At 43.9% G+C, this 24921-nt stretch overlaps 8 non-coding genes and 4 pseudogenes across 8 annotated transcripts; all 12 read right to left on the bottom strand.

The window, feature by feature from the left end:
* Nucleotides 1-4: 4 nt before the first annotated feature.
* On the bottom strand, nt 5-123 carry LOC146028385 (5S ribosomal RNA; annotated as a pseudogene).
* Nucleotides 124-467: 344 nt separating this feature from the next.
* Nucleotides 468-586, bottom strand: LOC146033011 (5S ribosomal RNA). The gene has a single exon (XR_014458421.1). It is a non-coding gene; the product is annotated as a 5S ribosomal RNA (ribosomal RNA).
* Nucleotides 587-932: 346 nt separating this feature from the next.
* Nucleotides 933-1051, bottom strand: LOC146030721 (5S ribosomal RNA). The gene has a single exon (XR_014456212.1). It is a non-coding gene; the product is annotated as a 5S ribosomal RNA (ribosomal RNA).
* A 346-nt stretch (nt 1052-1397) lies between these two features.
* Nucleotides 1398-1516, bottom strand: LOC146034706 (5S ribosomal RNA). The gene has a single exon (XR_014460110.1). It is a non-coding gene; the product is annotated as a 5S ribosomal RNA (ribosomal RNA).
* A 344-nt stretch (nt 1517-1860) lies between these two features.
* LOC146031463 (5S ribosomal RNA) lies at nt 1861-1979 on the bottom strand. The gene has a single exon (XR_014456930.1). It is a non-coding gene; the product is annotated as a 5S ribosomal RNA (ribosomal RNA).
* Nucleotides 1980-2324: 345 nt separating this feature from the next.
* On the bottom strand, nt 2325-2443 carry LOC146028115 (5S ribosomal RNA; annotated as a pseudogene).
* Nucleotides 2444-2788: 345 nt separating this feature from the next.
* On the bottom strand, nt 2789-2907 carry LOC146027766 (5S ribosomal RNA; annotated as a pseudogene).
* A 344-nt stretch (nt 2908-3251) lies between these two features.
* Nucleotides 3252-3370, bottom strand: LOC146028383 (5S ribosomal RNA; annotated as a pseudogene).
* A 345-nt stretch (nt 3371-3715) lies between these two features.
* LOC146033010 (5S ribosomal RNA) lies at nt 3716-3834 on the bottom strand. Its single transcript, XR_014458420.1, has one exon. It is a non-coding gene; the product is annotated as a 5S ribosomal RNA (ribosomal RNA).
* Nucleotides 3835-4180: 346 nt separating this feature from the next.
* LOC146030720 (5S ribosomal RNA) lies at nt 4181-4299 on the bottom strand. The gene has a single exon (XR_014456211.1). It is a non-coding gene; the product is annotated as a 5S ribosomal RNA (ribosomal RNA).
* A 346-nt stretch (nt 4300-4645) lies between these two features.
* On the bottom strand, nt 4646-4764 carry LOC146027592 (5S ribosomal RNA). Its single transcript, XR_014454986.1, has one exon. It is a non-coding gene; the product is annotated as a 5S ribosomal RNA (ribosomal RNA).
* A 344-nt stretch (nt 4765-5108) lies between these two features.
* Nucleotides 5109-5227, bottom strand: LOC146032282 (5S ribosomal RNA). Its single transcript, XR_014457723.1, has one exon. It is a non-coding gene; the product is annotated as a 5S ribosomal RNA (ribosomal RNA).
* Between the last annotated feature and the right edge of the window lie 19694 nt (nt 5228-24921).

The following is a 24921-nucleotide window of genomic DNA, read 5'->3' as shown; positions in this document are numbered from 1 at the left end:
AAAAAACCTACAGCACCTGGTGTTCCCATGTGGTCTCCCACCCAACTACTAACCAGGCCCAACACTGCTTAGCTTCCAAGATCAGACAAGACTGGGCGTATCCAACGTGGTATGGCTGGAGGTGAGATACAGGAACTTTTTTGCCCTCTTCTACTTCTATAACTAGGTAAGCTAATAAAAAAGTTTCCTAACTGTATTGGCTTACTGAAAAAAATCATGTGTTGGTAATGTAAAAAGACCTACAGGACATAATATTAGCAGGTGGTCTCAAATTAAACTACTAAAGAGGCTCAACACTGTTAAGCTGCCAAAAGCAGTTGGAATTGGGCCGAAACAGTGTGGTAAGTCTTTAGGTGTTGGCTATTGTGTCTGTTTGACCTCTCCCAAATGTCTGTATATGCAATAAAAAAAAAAAGTTTCCAATTTAAATAGCTAGAGAATAAAAAAATTTGCCAGTAATGAGAAAAAACCTACAGCACCTGGTGTTCCCATGTGGTCTCCCACCCAAGTACTAACCAGGCCCAACACTGCTTAGCTTCCAAGATCATACAAGATTGGGCGTATCCAATGTGGTATGGCTGTAGGTGAGACACAGTCACTTTTTTGCCCTCTTCTACTTCTATAACCAGGTAAGCTAATAAAAAAGCTTCAGAACTATATTGGCTTACTGAAAAAAATCATGTGTTGGTAATGTAAAAAGACCTACAGGACATAATATTAGCAGGTGGTCTCAAATTAAACCACTAAAGAGGCTCAACACTATTTAGCTGCCAAAAGCAGTTGGAATTGGGCCGAAACAGTGTGGTAAGTCTTTAGGTGATGGCTATTGTGTCTGTTTGACCTCTCCCAAATGTCTGTATTGGCAATAAAAAGAAAAAGTTTCCAATTTAAATAGCTAGAGAATAAAAACAATTTGCCAGTAATGGGAAAAAAACCTACAGCACCTGGTGTTCCCATGTGGTCTCCCACCCAAGTACTAACCAGGCCCAACACTGCTTAGCTTCCAAGATCAGACGAGATTGGGCATTTCCAATGTGGTATGGCTGTAGGTGAGATACAGGCACTTTTTTTGCCCTCTTCTACTTCTATCTAAAGGTAAGCTAATAAAAAAGTTTCCTAACTGTATTGGCTTACTGAAAAAAATCATGTGTTGGTAATGTAAAAATACCTACAGGACATAATATTAGCAGGTGGTCTCAAATTAAACTACTAAAGAGGCTCAACACTATTTAGCTGCCAAAAGCAGTTGGAATTGGGCCGAAACAGTGTGGTAAGTCTTTAGGTGATGGCTATTTTGTCTGTTTGACCTCTCCCAAATGTCTGTATTGGCAATAAAAAGAAAAAGTTTCCAATTTAAATAGCTAGAGAATAAAAACAATTTGCAAGTAATGGGAAAAATCCTACAGCACCTGGTGTTCCCATGTGGTCTCCCACCCAAGTACTAACCAGGCACAACACTGCTTAGCTTCCAAGATCATACGAGATTGGGCGTATCCAATGTGGTATGGCTGTAGGTGAGATACAGTCACTTTTTTACCCTCTTCTACTTCTATAACCAGTTAAGCTAATAAAAAAGTTTAATAACTGTATTGGCTTACTGAAAAAATCATGTGTTGGTAATGTAAAAAGACCTACAGGACATAATATTAGCAGGTGGTCTCAAATTAAACTACTAAAGAGGCTCAACACTATTTAGCTGCCAAAAGCAGTTGGAATTGGGCCGAAACAGTGTGGTAAGTCTTCAGGTGATGGCTATTGTGTCTGTTTGACCTCTCCCAAATGTCTGTATTGGCAATAAAAAGAAAAAGTTTCCAATTTAAATAGCTAGAGAATAAAAACAATTTGCCAGTAATGGGAAAAATCCTACAGCACCTGGTGTTCCCATGTGGTCTCCCAACCAAGTACTAACCAGGCCCAACACTGCTTAGCTTCCAAGATCAAACGAGATTGGGTGTATCCAATGTGGTATGGCTGTAGGTGAGATACAGTCACTTTTTTGCCCTCTTCTACTTCTATAACCAGGTAAGCTAATAAAAAAGTTTCCTAACTGTATTGGCTTACTGAAATAAATCATGTGTTGGTAATGTAAAAAGACCTACAGGACATAATATTAGCAGGTGGTCTCAAATTAAACTACTAAAGAGGCTCAACGCTATTTAGCTGCCAAAAGCAGTTGGAATTGAGCCGAAACAGTGTGGTAAGTCTTTATGTGATGGCTATTGTGTCTGTTTGACCTCTCCCAAATGTCTGTATTGGCAATAAAAAGAAAAAGTTTCCAATTAAAATAGCTAGAGAATAAAAACAATTTGCCAGTAATGGGAAAAAACCTACAGCACCTGGTGTTCCCATGTGGTCTCCCACCCAAGTTCTAACCAGGCCCATCACTGCTTAGCTTCCAAGATCAGATGAGATTGGGCGTATCCAGTGTGGTATGCCTGTAACTGAGATGCAAGCACTTTTTTGCGCTCTTCTACTTCTATAACCAGGTATGCTAATAAAAAAGTTTGCTAACAGTATTGGCTTACTGAAAAAAATCATGTGTTGGTAATGTAAAAAGACCTACAGGACATAATATTAGCAGGTGGTCTCAAATTAAACTACTTAAGAGGCTCAACACTGTTTAGCTGCCAAAAGCAGTTGGAATTGGTCCGAAACAGTGTGGTAGGTCTTTAGGTGATGGCTATTGTGTCTGTTTGACCTCTCCCAAATGTCTGTATTGGCAATAAAAAGAAAAAGTTTCCAATTTAAATAGCTAGAGAATAAAAACAATTTGCCAGTAATGGGAAAAAACCTACAGCACCTGGTGTTCCCATGTGGTCTCCCACCCAAGTACTAACCAGGCCCAACACTGCTTAGCTTCCAAGATCAGACAAGACTGGGCCTATCCAACGTGGTATGGCTGTAGGTGAGATAGAGTCACTTTTTTGCCCTCTTCTACTTCTATAACCAGGTAAGCTAATAAAAAAGTTTCCTAACTGTATTGGCTTACTGAAAAAATCATATGTTGGTAATGTAAAACGACCTACAGGACATAATATTAGCAGGTGGTCTCAAATTAAACTACTAAAGAGGCTCAACACTATTTAGCTGCCAAAAGCAGTTGGAATTGGGCCGAAACAGTGTGGTAAGTCTTTAGGTGATGGCTATTGTGTCTGTTTGACCTCTCCCAATTGTCTGTATTGGCAATAAAAAGAAAAAGTTTCCAATTTAAATAGCTAGAGAATAAAAACAATTTGCCAGTAATGGGAAAAAACCTACAGCACCTGGTGTTCCCATGTGGTCTCCCACCCAACTACTAACCAGGCCCAACACTGCTTAGCTTCCAAGATCAGACAAGACTGGGCGTATCCAACGTGGTATGGCTGGAGGTGAGATACAGGAACTTTTTTGCCCTCTTCTACTTCTATAACTAGGTAAGCTAATAAAAAAGTTTCCTAACTGTATTGGCTTACTGAAAAAAATCATGTGTTGGTAATGTAAAAAGACCTACAGGACATAATATTAGCAGGTGGTCTCAAATTAAACTACTAAAGAGGCTCAACACTGTTAAGCTGCCAAAAGCAGTTGGAATTGGGCCGAAACAGTGTGGTAAGTCTTTAGGTGTTGGCTATTGTGTCTGTTTGACCTCTCCCAAATGTCTGTATATGCAATAAAAAAAAAAAGTTTCCAATTTAAATAGCTAGAGAATAAAAACAATTTGCCAGTAATGAGAAAAAACCTACAGCACCTGGTGTTCCCATGTGGTCTCCCACCCAAGTACTAACCAGGCCCAACACTGCTTAGCTTCCAAGATCATACAAGATTGGGCGTATCCAATGTGGTATGGCTGTAGGTGAGACACAGTCACTTTTTTGCCCTCTTCTACTTCTATAACCAGGTAAGCTAATAAAAAAGCTTCAGAACTATATTGGCTTACTGAAAAAAATCATGTGTTGGTAATGTAAAAAGACCTACAGGACATAATATTAGCAGGTGGTCTCAAATTAAACCACTAAAGAGGCTCAACACTATTTAGCTGCCAAAAGCAGTTGGAATTGGGCCGAAACAGTGTGGTAAGTCTTTAGGTGATGGCTATTGTGTCTGTTTGACCTCTCCCAAATGTCTGTATTGGCAATAAAAAGAAAAAGTTTCCAATTTAAATAGCTAGAGAATAAAAACAATTTGCCAGTAATGGGAAAAAAACCTACAGCACCTGGTGTTCCCATGTGGTCTCCCACCCAAGTACTAACCAGGCCCAACACTGCTTAGCTTCCAAGATCAGACGAGATTGGGCATTTCCAATGTGGTATGGCTGTAGGTGAGATACAGGCACTTTTTTTGCCCTCTTCTACTTCTATCTAAAGGTAAGCTAATAAAAAAGTTTCCTAACTGTATTGGCTTACTGAAAAAAATCATGTGTTGGTAATGTAAAAATACCTACAGGACATAATATTAGCAGGTGGTCTCAAATTAAACTACTAAAGAGGCTCAACACTATTTAGCTGCCAAAAGCAGTTGGAATTGGGCCGAAACAGTGTGGTAAGTCTTTAGGTGATGGCTATTTTGTCAGTTTGACCTCTCCCAAATGTCTGTATTGGCAATGCAAAGAAAAAGTTTCCAATTTAAATAGCTAGAGAATAAAAACAATTTGCCAGTAATGGGAAAAATCCTACAGCACCTGGTGTTCCCATGTGGTCTCCCACCCAAGTACTAAACAGGCACAACACTGCTTAGCTTCCAAGATCATACGAGATTGGGCGTATCCAATGTGGTATGGCTGTAGGTGAGATACAGTCACTTTTTTGCCCTCTTCTACTTCTATAACCAGTTAAGCTAATAAAAAAGTTTCCTAACTGTATTGGCTTACTGAAAAAATCATGTGTTGGTAATGTAAAAAGACCTACAGGACATAATATTAGCAGGTGGTCTCAAATTAAACTACTAAAGAGGCTCAACACTATTTAGCTGCCAAAAGCAGTTGGAATTGGGCCGAAACAGTGTGGTTAGTCTTTAGGTGATGGCTATTGTGTCTGTTTGACCTCTCCCAAATGTCTGTATTGGCAATAAAAAGAAAAAGTTTCCAATTTAAATAGCTAGAGAATAAAAACAATTTGCCAGTAATGGGAAAAATCCTACAGCACCTGGTGTTCCCATGTGGTCTCCCAACCAAGTACTAACCAGGCCCAACACTGCTTAGCTTCCAAGATCAAACGAGATTGGGCGTATCCAATGTGGTATGGCTGTAGGTGAGATACAGTCACTTTTTTGCCCTCTTCTACTTCTATAACCAGGTAAGCTAATAAAAAAGTTTCCTAACTGTATTGGCTTACTGAAATAAATCATGTGTTGGTAATGTAAAAAGACCTACAGGACATAATATTAGCAGGTGGTCTCAAATTAAACTACTAAAGAGGCTCAACACTATTTAGCTGCCAAAAGCAGTTGGAATTGGGCCGAAACAGTGTGGTAAGTCTTTAGGTGATGGCTATTGTGTCTGTTTGACCTCTCCCAAATGTCTGTATTGGCAATAAAAAGAAAAAGTTTCCAATTTAAATAGCTAGAGAATAAAAACAATTTGCCAGTAATGGGAAAAAACCTACAGCACCTGGTGTTCCCAAGTGGTCTCCCACCCAAGTACTAACCAGGCCCAACACTGCTTCCCAAATCTTTCATTTTGCTGTGTGTGTGTGTCAGCCTCCTGTGTGCAAACCAATCCCCTGCTTAGGGTACCCACATTTGCCCTTGGTTCGAATGCTGTGTTTGGTTCCTCTGTTGGCCTCTTTTGGCTGCCATTACTGTCTGCTGTACTTGAAGTGTTGGTGCTATACTTTTGTTGTGAAGCCACCTGATGTGTTCCTAATGATTCTGCTGTGGCTATGTATGTAAATAATACATTGTTTTATTTTTTATTTATTTTTCTACATTCCTGGTATGGTACCTTTAATTTGTTGCATGTGTCAAAAAACATGCTTTTTCAATTTTGTGTTTGACCTTAGTCCAATAAATTTATATTTTTATCCCCAAATGTGTGGTTTTATTGGTAAATGTACATGTGACATGTATATTTATATTAGTGATAGGAAGTTCTGTCCATTGCTTGCAGTGTAAATGTGTGTCAAAAATGCAGCATATATTTGTGTGTTTAGTAATGGTCCATTTAAGCTGCAATGGTTCCAATTGAAGCAATGACAAGAGTGTAATTAATGAGTAAAGGAGTGGATTGTATTGTGTTCAGCTGACATTGGTTGAGGTGCGCCCGTACTGATTGGGCGTTCCGAATGCCTAGCACATGACCGAGTGGTGTCCGTTAAGCAATACTTGCTTATGAAGACCGCATATTTCCTGCCTTTTTGTTCGTGTGCAATCGGTGTGCTGTCCGAATGTACGCGTACCAGAATTAGTGCACTCCCTTGTGTACGCCCATGTTTACACCCAGTTTAGCCCACTTTGAAACTACGCCACTGTGTACTTCCGAATGATGCCCATAATACGCCCATATCTCCAGAGTGAATGCGGTGCACATTTCTGTACGGTATTAGTAAGCACAAGTACGGAGACCTTGCGTGGCACATGCGCATAGCGTTGCCTACGCATGCGCAGACGGCTAAAAAACACCATCCGAAAGAGTTCGGGAAAGTACGCATCGACCAGAATAAGGCCCATTGTCATCCCTTGAATCCATTCCCCTTTAAATGAATGCCAGTATCCGGTTTGCTTTTGCTGCTGCACTTGAGCAGCGTGCACTATTACCCAATTTTTCATCTATGATGACCCCCAACTCCTTCTCTACAGCAGAATTCACTATAATAACTCCATTTAACATATATGTAGCTTGTTAATTTTTGTTCCCATAATGAATTACTTGACATTTATCAACTTTAAACTGCTTTTTCCACCTTTCCGCCCACCTTTCCAGTTTATTTAAGTCGCTTTGTAGTGTTTCCACATCCTCTCCTGAGTTAATTTCCTTACTCAATTTCGTGTAGTCCACAAATATTGCAATTTTACTTACTATGTCACTTCCAATATCATTAATGAATATATTAAACAAGGTGGGTCCCAATATTGAACCTTGCAGGACTCCACTTTGGACCTTACCCCCCAGCTGGAATGTAGGAATGTATGCCATTTACCACCACTCTCTGTCCCCGATTGTGCAACCAGTGTTTAACCCCTTCCCGACATTTGACGTACATTTACGTCATGGCCGGGATGTACTTCCCGACACATGGCATAAATGTACGTCATGCCATTTAACTGTCACCGCGTCTATAGACGCGGTGACAGTTTAAACATGTCTGCTGTCCCTGACAGCAGACATGTCCCTGCATGCCCAGGGGGGGTGGCGATGCCTCCCCCCCGTCGGCGATCGCTGTGATTGGCTGTTCAAATGTGAACAGCCAATTACAGCGTTTTCTGTGTACCGGCGAATAACGTTCGCCGGTGACACAGGGATCGGTGGTGATTGGTGCTGTAAAGTACAGCACCAATCACCACGGGGTGTAAGGGTGACACTGGTGTCACCCCACCTCAACCCACCCGCCCCCAAAGGCCGTGATTGGTTCGCCGGACCGACGGACCAATCACAGCCATGGAGGGTGATTTAAACTAACGGTGACTGCACTGCAGACGCCATTCCGGTCTGGAATTGCGTGCAGTGCGGTCACCGTACCTATCTGCCGTGATATACTGACCTGATCCTTGCAAAATACTTACCTGATCACCTGATCACCTGATCACTGCTTGTAGCGTGCTGGATGCTTCCTGGATCTGACTTCTTGTGACTTCCTGCTGCTGCTGCAGTGTGATAGAGTTATAGATAGAGAGAGATAGAGAGAGATAGAGAGAGATAGTGACAGAGTGTGCTATATTTTGTGTCTGCTACCCCCCCTTTTTGGGGGTGCAGGTTTTTTTTTATATATATAACTGTCAGTGCTGCTGCTGCAGTGTCATAGAGTGATAGATAGTGATAGATAGTGAGAGATAGAGAGATAGAGAGAGATAGTGACAGAGAGTGATAGAGAGTGCTATATTTTGTGTCTGCTACCCCCCCTTTTTGGGGGTGCAGTTTTTTTTTATTTATATAACTGTCAGTGCTGCTGCTGCTGCAGTGTCATAGAGTGATAGATAGTGATAGATAGAGAGATAGAGAGAGATAGTGAAAGAGAGTGATAGAGAGTGCTATATTTTGTGTCTGCTACCCCCCCTTTTGTGCTGATCAGTATATCTGTGCTGATCAGCAACTTTTTGGGGGTGCAGGGTTTTTTTTTTTTATATATATACCTGTCAGTTGCTGCCAGTTGCACTGTCAGTTGCACCAAAGGTTGTGCACCTGCTGCCCCTCACTGGTAATCAGTGTCGCATCACTGATCACCTTTTTTTTTTTTTTGAGGGTGCTGTGGGGTCTTTTTTTAATTTTTTTTTTTTACACACACTGTGATTTTGTGGGTGTCCTGTGGCCACTGTGCGCTGATCAGTGACGTACATCACTGATCAGCTTTTTCAGCACAGGGTTGATCTATTTTTTTTTTCTTTTATCAAATTCCTGTTGCCTTTGAGCGCTGTTCAGTGACGGACGTTACTGACCAACATCTGTGCTCAATTTTTGGCGCAGGACCTTTTTTTTTTTTTTTTTTAACCCCTTCAATTTTTTTTTTTTATTGGGATCAAATTCCTGTATAAGGTATTTTTTTTTCTGCACTACATACACACTACACACTACATACCCCCCGTGTTGAAATAAAGTTTGTACCCCCCCTACACTATACACGTGTTGAAACATTTCACTACCAGAAACACAAAAATAAAAATGGCATCCCAAATGTCATCCCAAATGTCATCCCAGTCATCCAGAAGAATGTATTCAGCGGAGGAGGCATATGCCATGCTTGCCTCTGACTCTGACACAGCCAGTGAGGCAAGCGGGGAATTTGAAGGATTCATCTTAAGCTCCTCTTCCTCCTCTAGTGATGAGGGACCCCCTCAAAGACGCCCCCGTAGAGCAGCTGAGACCCCCCCCCCAATAATTGATCTCGTATGGACCCCACCACCAGACAATTTTGAGCCCCAGGTTCCTGAGTTTTTGGCCATCCCAGGAATCCATTTTGATTCCACAGGTCTCAGAGAAATTTACTTTTTCAAATTATTTTTCTCTGATGATTTTATAAATTTAATGGTGGACCAAACTAATTTATATGCCCAGCAGTTTATTGCTCAAAACCCCACGTCATCATTTGCTAGGTGGACCCCTGTAGATGCAGTAGAGATGATGACGTTTTGGGGTCTGGTGTTTCATATGGGCATAGTAAAAAAGCCAGAAATTAGGCAATATTGGAGTACAGATGTTCTGTACAGCACCCCACTTTACCGTATGGCCATGACCCGGACTCGTTTTGAGTTAATCCTTAAATTTTTGCATTACAACGATAATGCACAGTGCCCACCCAGAGATGATCCCACCTTTGACCGGCTATTCAAAGTCAGGCCGGTCATTGATCATTTCAGTGCCAAATTTCCAGAGATGTACATCCCAGATAAATTCATTTGCATAGACGAGTCCCTTATACATTTTAAAGGAAGGGTTAAATTCCGCCAGTACCTTCCCAGTAAGAGGGCAAGGTATGGCATAAAAATGTATAAGCTGTGTGAAAGCACCTCAGGGTACACTCACAGGTTTAGGGTATATGAAGGGAAGGATTCAAGAATTGAACCGCCAGAATGCCCCCCCTCCCTCGTAGGTGTTAGTGGAAAAATTGTCTGGGATTTAGTGCACCCCTTCCTGGATAAAGATTATCACCTCTATGTGGATAACTTTTACACCAGCATCCCCCTGTTTAAGGCCCTTGGTTCAAGAGGTACAGCAGCTTGCGGTACTGTGCGCAAGAACCAAAGAGGCCTCCCAAAAACGCACATTGCCCAAGTAATGAGAAGGGGTGAAAGCAGGGCACAATCCACCGAAAATATGTTGTTGGTCAAATATAAGGACAAGAGGGATGTCCTTATACTGACAACAATTCACAGAGACAGTACCACCTCCATCCCTGTACGAGGTACCAGTACCCACACCTCAAAACCTAATTGTATCCTGGATTACAATAAGTACATGGGCGGAGTGGATCTTTCAGATCAGGTACTGAAGCCGTACAGTGTCCTGCGGAAAACAAAAATCTGGTACAAGAAGCTGGCCGTGTATATCATCCAGATGGCACTGTATAACGCTTACGTGCTATTCCGTTCTACCAGCCAGAGGGGGACATTTATGCACTTTCAAGAGGAAGTCATAAAGAGCCTATTATTTGGGAACCAGCAGGCAGAGGGCCCCAGTACTTCTAGTACTGGCCCCCGTATTGTACCAGGGCAGCATTTTCCTGATGAAATCCCCTCCACTGGAAAAAAGGGCAGGACACAAAAAAGGTGCAAAGTTTGTTATAAAAAGGGAATAAGAAAGCAAACTATTTTCCAGTGTGACACTTGCCCCGACAAACCCGGCCTATGTATAAAGGAGTGTTTTAAAATATACCACACATCTATGGATTATTAGGTTCATCATTTCACCGTGCTTCGGGGGTCTTGCTAATGCCACATAGCACCCACCATTCATTCCACCAGAATCTGAGCCGCAAAATCCAAAAATCACTCCTTCCCTTCTGAGTCCTGCCATGCACCCAACTGGTATTTTTTGGTCACATGTGAGGCATTGCCGTACTCGGGAGAAATTGGGGCACAGATTTTGGGGTGCTTTTTCTCCTTCATACCTTATGAAAATGAAAAATTTTGAGCCAGAACTGCATTTTTGTGTAAAAAAATGTAATTTTTCATTTGCACAGCCCAGTTGTATCAAAATTGGTGAAACCCCTGGGGGTTTGAAATGTACACTATACCCCTAGATGAATTCCCTGAGGGGTGTAGTTTGCAAAATGGGGTCACTTGTGGGGGGGTTCCACTGTATTGGTGCTTTGGGGGTCTTGCTAATGCGACATAGCACCCACCAAAATTCCACCAGAATCTGTGCTGCAAAATCCAAATATCACTCCTTCCCTTCTGAGTCCTGCAATTTTTTGGTCACACATGAAGCATTGCCGTACTCGGGAGAAATTGGGGCACAGATTTTGGGGTGCTTTTTCTCCTTCATACCTTATGAAAATGAAAAATTTTGAGCCAGAACTGCATTTTTGTGTAAAAAAATGTAATTTTTCATTTGCACAGCCCAGTTGTATCAAAATTGGTGAAACCCCTGGGGGTTTGAAATGTACACTATACCCCTAGATGAATTCCCTGAGGGGTGTAGTTTGCAAAATGGGGTCACTTGTGGGGGGGTTCCACTGTATTGGTGCTTTGGGGGTCTTGCTAATGCGACATAGCACCCACCAACATTCCACCAGAATCTGTGCTGCAAAATCCAAATATCACTCCTTCCCTTCTGAGTCCTGCCATTTTTTGGTCACACATGAAGCATTGCCGTACTCGGGAGAAATTGGGGCACAGATTTTGGGGTGCTTTGTCTCCTTCATTCCTTGTGAAAATGAAAAATTTTGAGCCAGAACTGCATTTTTGTGTAAAAAATTTAATTTTTCATTTTCACTGCCCAGTTGTACCACAATTGGTGAAACCCCTGGGGGTTTGAAATGTACATTATACCCCTAGATGAATTCCCAGAGGGGTGTAGTTTGCAAAATGGGGTCACTTGTGGGGGGCTTCCACTGTATTGGTGCTTTGGGGGTCTTGCTAATGCGACATAGCACCCACCAAAATTCCACCAGAATCTGAGCTGCAAAATACAAAAATCACTCCTTCCCTTCTGAGTCCTGCCATGCACCCAAATGGTATTTTTTGGTCACATGTGAGGCATTGCCGTACTCGGGAGAAATTGGGGCACAGATTTTGGGGTGCTTTGTCTCCTTCATTCCTTGTGAAAATGAAAAATTTTGAGCCAGAACTGCATTTTTGTGTAAAAAAATGTAATTTTTCATTTGCACAGCCCAGTTGTATCAAAATTGGTGAAACCCCTGGGGGTTTGAAATGTACACTATACCCCTAGATGAATTCCCTGAGGGGTGTAGTTTGCAAAATGGGGTCACTTGTGGGGGGCTTCCACTGTATTGGTGCTTTGGGGGTCTTGCTAATGCGACATAGCACCCACCAAAATTCCACCAGAATCTGAGCTGCAAAATACAAAAATCACTCCTTCCCTTCTGAGTCCTGCCATGCACCCAAATGGTATTTTTTGGTCACATGTGAGGCATTGCCGTACTCGGGAGAAATTGGGGCACAGATTTTGGGGTGCTTTGTCTCCTTCATTCCTTGTGAAAATGAAAAATTTTGAGCCAGAACTGCATTTTTGTTTAAAAAAATGTAATTTTTCATTTGCACAGCCCAGTTGTATCAAAATTGGTGAAACCCCTGGGGGTTTGAAATGTACACTATACCCCTAGATGAATTCCCTGAGGGGTGTAGTTTGCAAAATGGGGTCACTTGTGGGGGGCTTCCACTGTATTGGTGCTTTGGGGGTCTTGCTAATGCGACATAGCACCCACCAAAATTCCACCAGAATCTGAGCAGCAAAATACAAAAATCACTCCTTCCCTTCTGAGTCCTGCCATGCACCCAAATGGTATTTTTTGGTCACATGTGAGGCATTGCCGTACTCGGGAGAAATTGGGGCACAGATTTTGGGGTGCTTTGTCTCCTTCATTCCTTGTGAAAATGAAAAATTTTGAGCCAGAACTGCATTTTTGTGTAAAAAAATGTAATTTTTCATTTGCACAGCCCAGTTGTATCAAAATTGGTGAAACCCCTGGGGGTTTGAAATGTACACTATACCCCTAGATGAATTCCCTGAGGGGTGTAGTTTGCAAAATGGGGTCACTTGTGGGGGGCTTCCACTGTATTGGTGCTTTGGGGGTCTTGCTAATGCGACATAGCACCCACCAAAATTCCACCAGAATCTGAGCTGCAAAATCCAAAAATCACTCCTTCCCTTCTGAGTCCTGCCATGCACCCAAATGGTATTTTTTGGTCACATGTGAGGCATTGTCGTACTCGGGAGAAATTGGGGCACAGATTTTGGGGTGCTTTGTCTCCTTCATTCCTTGTGAAAATGAAAAATTTTGAGCCAGAACTGCATTTTTGTGTAAAAAATTTAATTTTTAATTTTCACTGCCCAGTTGTACCACAATTGGTGAAACCCCGGGGGGTTTGAAATGTACATTATACCCCTAGATGAATTCCCTGAGGGGTGTAGTTTGCAAAATGGGGTCACTTGTGGGAGGCTTCCACTGTATTGGTGCTTCGGGGGTCTTGCTAATGCGACATAGCACCCACCAAAATTCCACCAGAATCTGAGCTGCAAAATACAAAAATCACTCCTTCCCTTCTGAGTCCTGCCATGCACCCAAATGGTATTTTTTGGTCACATGTGAGGCATTGCCATACTCGGGAGAAATTGGGGCACAGATTTTGGGGTGCTTTGTCTCCTTCATTCCTTGTGAAAATGAAAAATTTTGAGCCAGAACTGCATTTTTGTGTAAAAAAATTTAATTTTTCATTTGCACAGCCCAGTTGTATCAAAATTGGTGAAACCCCTGGGGGTTTGAAATGTACACTATACCCCTAGATGAATTCCCTGAGGGGTGTAGTTTGCAAAATGGGGTCACTTGTGGGGGGCTTCCACTGTATTGGTGCTTTAGGGGTCTTGCTAATGCGACATAGCACCCACCAAAATTCCACCAGAATCTGAGCTGCAAAATACAAAAATCACTCCTTCCCTTCTGAGTCCTGCCATGCACCCAAATGGTATTTTTTGGTCACATGTGAGGCATTGCCGTACTCGGGAGAAATTGGGGCACAGATTTAGGGGTGATTTGTCTCCTTCATTCCTTGTGAAAATGAAAAATTTTGAGCCAGAACTGCATTTTTGTGTAAAAAATGTAATTTTTCATTTTCACTGCCCAGTTGTACCACAATTGGTGAAACCCCTTGGGGTTTGAAATGTACATTATACCCCTAGATGAATTCCCTGAGGGGTGTAGTTTGCAAAATGGGGTCACTTGTGGGGGGGGTCCTAACTTTTAGCATCTTATGGTGCCTAGAAACCTACATGGTGCCTAAAAAATAATCTCATAAAAAGGAGGCTCCAAAATCAAGTAGGTGCTCCTTCTATTATGAAGCCTGTAGTTTGGTCAACGTGCACACTAGGGCCACATATAGGATATTTATGAAAACAAAAGAATTGAGGGAATCAATTTTTAGTCACATTTCTCTAGTAAAATCTACTGTGTTCCTTAGAAAAATGTATTAAAATTGCAAATCTGCAAAAAAAATGAAATTTTGAAATTTCACCTACACTTTGTTTTAATTCCTGTGAAACACCTAAAGGGTTAACAAACTTCCAAAATGCTGTTTTGAATACTGTGAGGGGTGCAGTTTTTGAAATGGCATCATTTATGGGGGTGTCTCACATACAAGTCCCTCAAAGTCACATCAGAACTGAACTGGTCCCTAAAAAAATCAGTGTTTGAAATTTTCTTGAAAATTTGAGAATTTGCTATTCATATTTTAAGCCTCCTAGTGTCCAAAAAAATTAAAAGGAGGTTGAAATAATGATGGCAACATAAAGTAGACATATGGTCTATGTTAGTTATTAACTATTTTGAGTGGTATGATTATTTGTCTCACAAGCAGAAAATTTTACATTTTGAAAATTGCAAAATTTTCCATTTTTTTACGACATTTTGGTATTTTTCACAAAAAAACACAGACTGTATCGACGAAAATTTACCACTAACTTGAAGTACAATGTGTCACGAGAAAACAATCTCAAAATCACTGGGATAAGTAAAAGCAAAAAAAAGTTATCCCCACTTAAGTGATACCTGTCAGATTTGAAAAAAAGGGCTCTGTCAGGAAGGCAAAAACTGGCTGCGGCGGGAAGGGGTTAATCCAATTACAAATGTATATCCTAACCCTAAATTACCTAGTATCATTAATAACCTTTTATGAGGCACTGTGTCAAAAGCTTAGGGAAATCAAGCAGTAGTACATCAAGCGATTTCCCTAAGTCCAGCCCCCTACTGGCTTCCTCATAGAAGCTAATTAAATTAGTCTAACATGATCTATTTTTGACAAACCCATGCCGAGCCATGCTTATCACTTTCTCCTGTTCTAAGAAATTTTGGATACTATCTCTTATTATTCCTTCTACTATTTTCACCACAATGGCTGACCGATCTATAGCACTTATGTTCTTGCAAACCACTAAAAAACTTGTTGAACTCATGTCACTGCTTAGCCCAGGATTTCATCATGACAGTTATGCATATACAATTGTGCAAACCGTTTGAGTTGGAAATTTACAAAGGCCAATTACTGCCGATCCCATGTACGACCGGGATCTGATGTAATCGGCCCAAAAATACGAAAGGAGAATACGGCTAATTTACAAAGCTGAATTATTCTCCGGATTTGTATTTTCTGAGGGTGAAATAATTTATATTTGGCTGCCGAGTTTCCCAGACAGGCATAAAGCATCGAACAGATCAGTCAGGTCTGTGTGATGCTTTTCTGTGTAAATAAAGAAAAATAAATAATAAAAACAATGGGGTCCCCCGTGCGAGCATAACCAGCCCTGGGCTTATGGAGCCTGTCCTAGTTGCAGAAATACAGGGGGGCGTGGGGATCAAATGGGGTCCCCCTGTATTTCTATAACCACCAGTCTCTTGGCCCGGTCCTGGTTCCCAAATACGGAGCACAAAAGGATTAGGTTTCCTCTGTATTTCAGAAACCAGCATCGTCCTTCACTAAGGATTTCTCTTTCTGACCTGTTCCACCTATCGAGGCGGGGCTGAAGAACCTTATTGAAATCTCCCATGCAGATTACCATATTATCTGGGTATGCTGCTGAAAATTCCACCGCCATTCTCACCACATCATAGGAGAATGGGGGCGGAACATACACTGTAAGTATACAAAACCGTACATGATCAATTGCACACTTTACAAAAATATATCTTCCCCCCGGTATCAATCTTCACTAGACCCATCTCAAAGACCACCGATTTCTAAATCAGCATAGCAACCCCACGAGAGGAGGTAGAAAAAGGGGCATGAAAACTATAACCAATCCACGGACGTTTTAGAGAACCCAGACATTCGCTAGACAGATGGGTCTCTTGCAGACAGATGATATCGGAGTCCGAGCCCCTACACTGCTTCATGACTAAAGCTCTTTTCACCCTGCAGTTGAGGCCTCGAACATTCCAGGTCATAAATTTAACCATTTATCCCGGGTTGTCACACCAGGGGTCTGAGTCGACGAGACAGAGACCTCTGGTGGGGACCTGGACCGGTACCTGAACCGGGGAGGTTGGAGAGGACCCTTGCGCATGGAATGCGCGACAGTGCACCCGGAGCCAATGAGTAGTCAGGAGTAAAATACAACCGAGTTTATTTAGCAGATGGTTGTAATATGACAGGCAGTAAAGTATGCAGGAATAATGATACAGTTCATGCGGATTGCAATACTTTACAGATGAGTTGAAGAATTGTATCGATGGTGGAACATCGGATCTGGAATATCGGATGTGAAGACTGTGGGTCCGGAATGACGGACGTGGAGACTGTGGGTCCGGAATGACGGACGGAAGACTTGGAAGCTGGAGATCCGGAATATCGGATTTACAGGCGATGATGGAACATCGATGATTGGTGATGCTGGAGCATCGAAGGACCAGAGTCCCGGAGCTAGGCTTGGTCGCTGGGCTGTAGAGGCAGGATCACAGGCGATGGAATAACCTGGACTTCACTGGAGATGGAACAACCTGGAACACACTGCAGCATAGAAGACAACACCAGCAGGAAATACACTTGCACGGAGACAAGGACAGCTGACCATACACTGGAGACAACTGAAGCACTAGCAAAGGTTCTGAGAGCTCCCAGCATACTTATACCCACTGAGTGGCCAGGATTGGCCGGGCAGGTATGACTGGGAGATCAGAACCTTCAGGATTGGACAGTACAGACATGTGACTGGGAAGAACATGGCAGCCCCCATGTCTGCTATGGCGGGAAAGTGTGTTTGTGCACACCATGCTGGATACTAGGAGCAATGGCGGCGGACGGATGGATTGCCGTGCACTGAGCACTGTCACTGGGAGACAGGAGAGCGCTGAGAGGACTGGAGGATGGCAGCGGTGATGGCGCACGGCAGACAGGACGCCGGCAGGGATGACGTCTGGACCGCAAGCTGAACCTGCGGAGGCACTTAGCCGGTAAGAAAGTCTGTCTGACAGCTCGGATCGTGACACGGGTAACATAATGAAATAGATATTTACCTTTATCCCATACTTTTGGCCTATAAGTGTTGGGCCGTTCGTAATTAGCCGATGTTCAAGGCCTTTCAGGTACGTACTATGACTCAATCTAACCTTTTTCTTTCTGTGAACATACACTAAACAGGTACAAAGACTCACACCCACACAGACACACACACCCCCTCCCTCTGCCCCCACCCTGTATAGCCACCTCCCGCGGCATACCTATAGCCCTACCCCCCTTCCACATATAACCCTAGTTTACACTGTAACCAACTGAGCTCTTCTCCGGGGGCAATCAACTAATGGCCACCAAAGAAGCCTACCCCCTCCCTCCCCCATGCACCTCCCGCCACACAACACAGGATTCTCCCCCTTAGTAGGTTATACAGGCTTGATGTCACAAAGTCAACATATAAACATGTCATAATAATACTGGAGCTCAAAACCTGTGGGATAGGATTGCAGTTTAAGGAGAGACACAACCGTGAGAACACCTAATAAATTTCAGGAGAAAGAACAAAAAAAAAATAATAGGGACCCCATTCAAGGATTTTGGCTTGATGACATCTGTTTCCTGCCGGGATACGTGGTATCCAGCCATCTTGCTGCCTCCCCTGGAGTGAAGAAAAATTTTGTAGCCCCATCCGCCACTACTCTCAATTTGAATGGATAGAGCATAGAATATTTTAATTCCAACTCCCTAAGGCGACCTTTGATCTCCTTAAATTTAGCACGATCCTTCTGAACGTCTAAAGGAAAGTCCGGGAAGGCAGAGATTCTCCTGCCATTATAAACAAAGCCCAGCTTATCCCTAGCCAGCCTTAGCACACTGTCCCGGTCTTTAAAATTTAAGAATTTAGCTATTAAAGTACGGGATGGACCTCCCGGAGGGGGGGCCCGACCCGGAATGCGGTGGGCTCTCTCTTTTACAAACTGCGCTAAAAAGGCCTTGCTGCCAAGCATCTGGATTAGCCACTCCTCCAGAAATTTTTCTGGAGCATTTCCCTCTATACGTTCCTCAAAACCAATAAAACAGATATTGTTCCGTCTGAGTCTTCCTTCCATGTCAGACATCTTATGACGTATATCAGTCATTTGATCGCTCATAGATTTAACCTGTGACTGCAATGGCCCAACAATGTCCTCCACCGCCGAGATACGGTTCTCAGCCTCGGTTACTCTCTCGCGGGTCTTTTGGGCATCATTCCTGAGAAAGGAGATATCAGACTGTACTTTATCTGCTCAAGTAGGCGGGTTTCACAGGTATTTATTGCCTCGAGAACCTGTTGCAGCGTTACCTCTGGGGGTGACGGATTTTTGTTCTCCTTCGTAGGGGTAGATAGGGGAGTGCTTGTCTGAGAGCTGTTACCAGCTTGTGATCGTGCAAACTTCTCCAGTCTGGCCGCGGCCGTATTTTGGCCTGCTTTGGGCATGCTGTTAAGTTAACTTATTCCTTTTTAAATATGAAAAAAAAAGTATATTTGAGGAGACTAAGCCCACGCTGCTTAATAGCAATTTTTCAGAGGCTCACGGCCTCTCACTGGCACCTACTCGGTTCCAGCACAGTCAGGAGTCACAGTCACCATGCATTTAACACTTCAGGCTGCACAGACTTTATGTAACACAACTTCATGCAGGCTTAGCCCACCAGGACTCACCCACCGCCACCTCTTCTCCGTTCTCTGGTAGGTCTTGCTGGTTGATGCCTCTGGTTGCTTTCAGGGGTACCCTGCTGCAGGCTTCCACGGTGAGGGGTCCTTGGCCCTGCTGCCCGTCTCACACCCGGGCCCAGGCTATTCTCTCCCAGACACCTGTGCCTCCATCCTCCACCTTATAGCCTGTATGGTCCTCCAGCCAGCACTTCGAATAGGCACTTCCCGAGGGTCCCCACCACAGCCGCCGGAGCCTTGCAGGTATTCTAATGTGCCCCGGAGCTGCGTCTCTCACCCGCAGCCTCCTGGGCTGATGTGCGGCAATTTGCACAAGCCGGCTCGCCGTTAAACTCACTTTCTGATCAGTCTCTGTGACCGAGCTCTGGACTCACTCCGGGCTGCTGCGTCTCTCACCCGCAGCACACGGAGCTCAGAACGACGTTGCTGGGACCTTGCAGGTAGTCTAGTATGCCCCGAAGCTGCGTCTCTCACCCGCAGCTTCTTGGGGCAAAATACAGCAGTTCACACAGGCCGGCTCGCCGTCTGGCACACTTTTCAGAACAGTCTCTGTGTCCGGGCTCCGGACACCCTCCGGGCTGCTGCGTCTCTCACCCGCAGCTTACGGCGCTCAGAACGGCGCCTGACGTCACAGTGTTTCGGGCAGGCAATGCAGTGGACAGACTCAGGGCCCTACTGCTACTGCGCCCGGGCTCCGAACGCCGCCTCTCACACGGACACTCAGGGACTCCGGACCGCTCCACCATCCAGCCGTGCCAGACCACAAAGCTTCTTCCAGCAAGTAGGTTCTCCAGCAGGGTCTCTCCCAACTCACATACCCGCTAACACATGGGGAGCCAATTCATTTTAACCGCGGTGTGCATGGGGGTGCTCGGACGCACGCTCTCACTCGCGTCCTGCCGTGGCCATGCCCCTATGACTAAAGATCTTTAATTGAGCTACGCGGGATATTAGGGAGCCATGCAGAAATGCTTTAAACGCATCCCAAACCAAAGAAGCATTGTCTTCTACAGGATTATTAACAAATCTGTGTCAGCCAGAAAGGATTAAAGCACCAAAATCTCGCTCCCCTAGGACACTCCAATTCCACCGACGGATATACCAGGGAGTGGTCCGAAACACCTCGGGGTAAATACTCAATGGCAGTGACAGAGGGGACCAGCCATCTAGATATCAGAGCCATTTATACGTGAAAAAAAGCCACGGGTATTTGAAAAACCATTCCGTTATATTTGATTATTGTAAATGTTTATGGTTTCTGTTCTTGATGAAGTCCACTGGCACACTACATATGGGCTTTGTGACAATTTCCTTCGATTTACTCCCTTTTTTTTCCTTCTCGACAGCTCATTATGGATGACTGTTATTAATTTTGCTTCTCATCTGTAGGTGTTATAAGAAATAATTTGTCCCCTAATACAGATAGTGCTGGATGACTATGGTGTTCTTTTTTCCAACACCTCTGATTCTTCCTATTTTCCATTAATAACATGCACTCTGTAAATACCTCGGAATCCCCCTTTTACTAATAATATTGTATTATTCTCATTCATTTAAAAGAAAATAAAGTATTCCTTCTTATTAAAATATAAAAACTACACTATTTTCCACCTTGATGGGGATTCTATACTATGCCTCTGTGTTTCTCGGTGATCAGCACATATAGGGCCAGATGTACTAAGCTTTAAAAGTGATAAAATGGAGTGATAAAGAGCCAGCCAATCAGCTCCTACCTGCCATGACACAGGTTGTGTTTGAAATTGTCAGGTAGGAGCTGATTGGTTGGTTGTTTATCACTCTCCATTTTATCACTTTTGAAGCTTCGTGCACTTGGCCCGTAACCTCTAGGTCAGTGATGGCTAACCTTGACACGCCAGCTGTTTTTGAACTACACATCCTAGCATGCCCTTGTACAGTTTTACTATTTGGCCATGCTAAAACTGATGCAGGGCATGCTGGGATGTGTAGTTCAACAACAGCTGGAGTGTCAAGGTTAGCCATCACTGCTCTAGGCTATAGAGGCTGCATCTAAGTTTAGGAAGACCATTCTCCCTAGTTAAATCTTGGGTACTTATGTATTAGCCGGGCGCCCGGCTATGTTGCGCTGACAACGTAGCTTTGGCTACGTTGTCATTGGCAGGCGCCCGGCTAAGAGGTGACGGGCGGCGGGGATCCAGCAGCAGCCGGGCATAGGGGGGGTGGATTCAGCGGCGGCCGGGCAGAGGGGGGGTTCACTTACTGTGTCCGGGACGGGCGGGGGGGCTGGTGGCGCGGATTCAGCGGCGGCCAGGCGGAGGCTGAACATACATACATCGGTGCAGCAATGTACGCTATTAGCGTAGTCACTGCTAGGGGAGCATCAAATGGTTTCCCTGCTCCCCCAGTGGCACTACGCTAATAGCGTACATTGCTGCCGCCGGGGAGGACTGTCATGGCGACTGTGATGCGGGGAGCTGAGTGCCGGAGGCGCTGGGGATATTGTGGATGTAGTATAATGCACACTACACACACACACAACACCCACTAACACAATAATAGGTACTTGTGTATTATAGCGGCGCCCATCGCATCGCATACCATAAGGCATGTATTGTACAATGTCATACAATTTTAAAATTGTATGACATTGTGTATGGCATGCAATGCGATGTGATGCGATTAAAAATTGTATAAGCAACCTAATGGGTGCTTACAATGTTAAATGCACCCCCACGCCACCCCCCCCCCCACTATAAACGTGAACCCGAAGCATGGCGAGCGCAGCGGTACGCGTCCTCCGACCTTTTCATACCCCCACTATCCACGTCGGCGTGGAGTTGAGATTAGAAAGTGTCAGTGACGTGCGGTGAGGTCATTGCCTGGGGAGGCACTGACCTCACCGCACGTCACTGCATACATACATAGGTATGCAGCGGCCGCCCGCCGCCGGTACATGTGCCCCCCACCTGCCCTCCAACCACCCGCGGACTCACCTGTCATCTTCTCGGCGGTGACGGCGGCCGGTCCTCTCCACGGCGGTGAGTGACAACGGCAGTCTCCCAGCAGGCGCCGGACTCCCCGCTGCCCGCGCTGCTGCTGCATCCTCTCACGGTTCCTGCATGTGTGATTGGACAGCGGATCCAGCACTGGATCTGCTGGCCCAATCACATCTGGGGGCGTGCGTTTATACTGGTGCCCCTGTCATTGTGGCACCAGTATGAATGCCGCTTCCCCATTCATATTCAATGGGCTTTTACAGCCCATTGCTGCACCCTGCCCCCCTGCCCACCCCTTCCCGCCCCACGCTGCCCGGAGTTTCAATGTTAACAGCGGGAGGCACCTCTCCCGCTGCCTCCCACCCTCACATGCAGCAGTGTAAGAGGGTGGGAGGCCTGCCTCCCCTGACTGCACGTCCCTGGAAAGTGTGGTGCCGACGTGGATAGTGGGGGTATGAAAAGGTCGGAGGACACGTACCGCCGCCACTCGCGGGCTCGCTGCGCTTGCCACGCTTCGGGTTCACGTTTATAGTGGGGGGTGGCGTGGGGGTGCATTTAACATTGTAAGCACCCATTAGGGTGCTTATACAATCTTTCATTGCACAGGGGGCCAAAATCGCGTTGCATCGCATGCCATCGGGTGCATGGCATGTGATGCAATAAAAACATTGCGCGATGTACATCGGGGGCGCCGCTATAATATACAAGTACCCAATAATATCTCCACTATCCACGTCATACCCCAGTGTCCACATGGGTGTGGAGTTAATTTTAGAAAGTGTGGCAAGCGGAAGCGTATCCGTGTCCCCTCGCAGGGCTCCATGGCTTGCTGCACTCGCCACACTTTCTAAAATTAACTCAACGCCCACGTGGACACTGGGGGTATGACATGGATAGTGGGGATATAATACTTCATGTATTAGCACAGCTCCAGGAGGGGTAAAACAAATGATTGAGGATCTAGGCAGATTAGAGAAATGGTCAAGAGAATGGCAACTACAGTTTAATGCCAAAAAATGCAAAATCATGCACTTGGGTCTCAGAAATCCAAAGACTCAATATAGTATAAATGGCACTATAATGGAAACTACTGAGGAAGAGAGGGATCTAGGTGTCACTATTTCAGGGGACTTAAAAGCAGGTAGGCAATGTAACAAAGCAATGAAGAAGGCAAGTCAGATGCTTGGTTGCATAGGGAGAGGTATCAGCAGTAGAAAGAAAGAAGTAATAATGCCACTGTATAGGTCATTGGTACGACCTCATCTAGAGTACTGTGTTCAGTTCTGAAGGCCATATCTCCAGAAGGATATAAATACATTAGAGACTGTACAAAGAAGAGCAACTAAAATGGTGCATGGCCTACATCACAAAACGTACCAGGAAAGACTAAAAGATCTTAATATGTATACTTTAGAGCAGAGAAGGGAAAGGGGGGACATGATAGAAACTTTCAAATATATCAAGGGCTTTAACAAGGTACAGGTGGGAGACATTCTTCACAGGAAGAGGAGCAACAGAACACGAGGACATGCACTGAAACTAGAGGGAGGAAATGTGAGGAAGAATTTTTTTCACAGAAAGAGTAGTAGATAAGTGGAATAGCCTCCCAACAGAGGTGATAGACGCAAATACAGTAGTACAATTTAAACATGCTTGGGATAAGCATATTGATATCCTTACAAAAAAATAAGGATCAAATATGGTTTGAGGTAACATGTTTAAAAAAAAGGGGCAGACTAGATGGGCCAAGTGGTTCTTATCTGCCGTCAAATTCTATGTTTCTATGTAACTTACGTAATTTGCGTAAATTACGTAGTTTACGTAGCCAGCACAGTGGTGTATTGGTATTCTCAATACACCACTACGCAAGCTAAGTACCAAATCTTATTTAGACAGATGCCTGTATATGGGGGATCTGTTTCTCCTGTACATATATATATATATATATATATATATATATATATATATATATATATACCTCTCTGGAGTATTTACTCTCATATACTGATGCAATGCCATGGTAATTTCTCTTGGGATTGTTATTATTGTTTATATGGATTGTTATTTTATTTAATTTATGTAACTTATTTCAAATATATATACATAGGGCCTTATTCTGGTTAGGTCGGTGAAATTAGGTACGGTCCGTTTCACCGTATGTTTCCCGTACGCTCGCGGTGAGCGAAAGTCTGCCCACAGAACAGCCGCACACGGACGGTCACAAACACTGACAATGAAGGAGTGGCGTACATTTGAGCTTACGCCACCGTGTACGGACGGATCTCCCTCTTAGCCACCGATACCTGGCGTACATCAGAGCTTACGCCACTGTGTACGGACGGATGTTGTCCGTTTTCACACCGACACCTTCCGTATATCTGAGCGTATGTCACAGTGCAAGTAGAAATTGAGTCCAAAAACATCCTTGTTGCTCTTAGATGTGGTTTATGTGTCTTGTACCTTATAAAAAACGGTTATGTTTGTGTTACAGTGAAAAAGTTGTCACATGTCGACTTCTGTGAATTCAGTGTCCTGCTTTTTAAAGTATACCAAAACACTTTCTGAATGGGTGTAGATGGTTATAAAATAACTACCTTGACATATATAAGCAGGTCTTAGAATAAATCTTACCTAAAATTAAACCAACCTTTACATGTTGAAGTGTAGAAAGATATGCTTCCAATGTGTTTGAGGGCTGTGTGTGGCTTGCAGGTAGTGAAATCATGGTTTTCACTTAATAGGCTGCAGCATTGCTTATTACTAGAGACAGGATTATATGCAACATAAAAAGCTTGAAATATACATGCAAATATGCATGAAAAATACTTAAAATATGCATAAAAAGTGTTAAAATATGCCACGTTAAATAATAAAAGTAATTTTTCACTTATTTATTTAAAAATCAGAATACAATTAGTTGCAAATAAACCTCAAAAATAGGCCCACAGCATCTGCAGATGTCTAGTGCTGTACACAGGATTTTTT

Source organism: Crinia signifera, chromosome 8, assembly GCF_055691185.1.
Source record: "Crinia signifera chromosome 8, ASM5569118v1, whole genome shotgun sequence".
In the NCBI taxonomy this organism is placed as follows: domain Eukaryota; kingdom Metazoa; phylum Chordata; class Amphibia; order Anura; family Myobatrachidae; genus Crinia; species Crinia signifera.
Note: the sequence above shows the minus strand (reverse complement) of the source record. Positions and strands in the feature narration are given on the sequence as shown.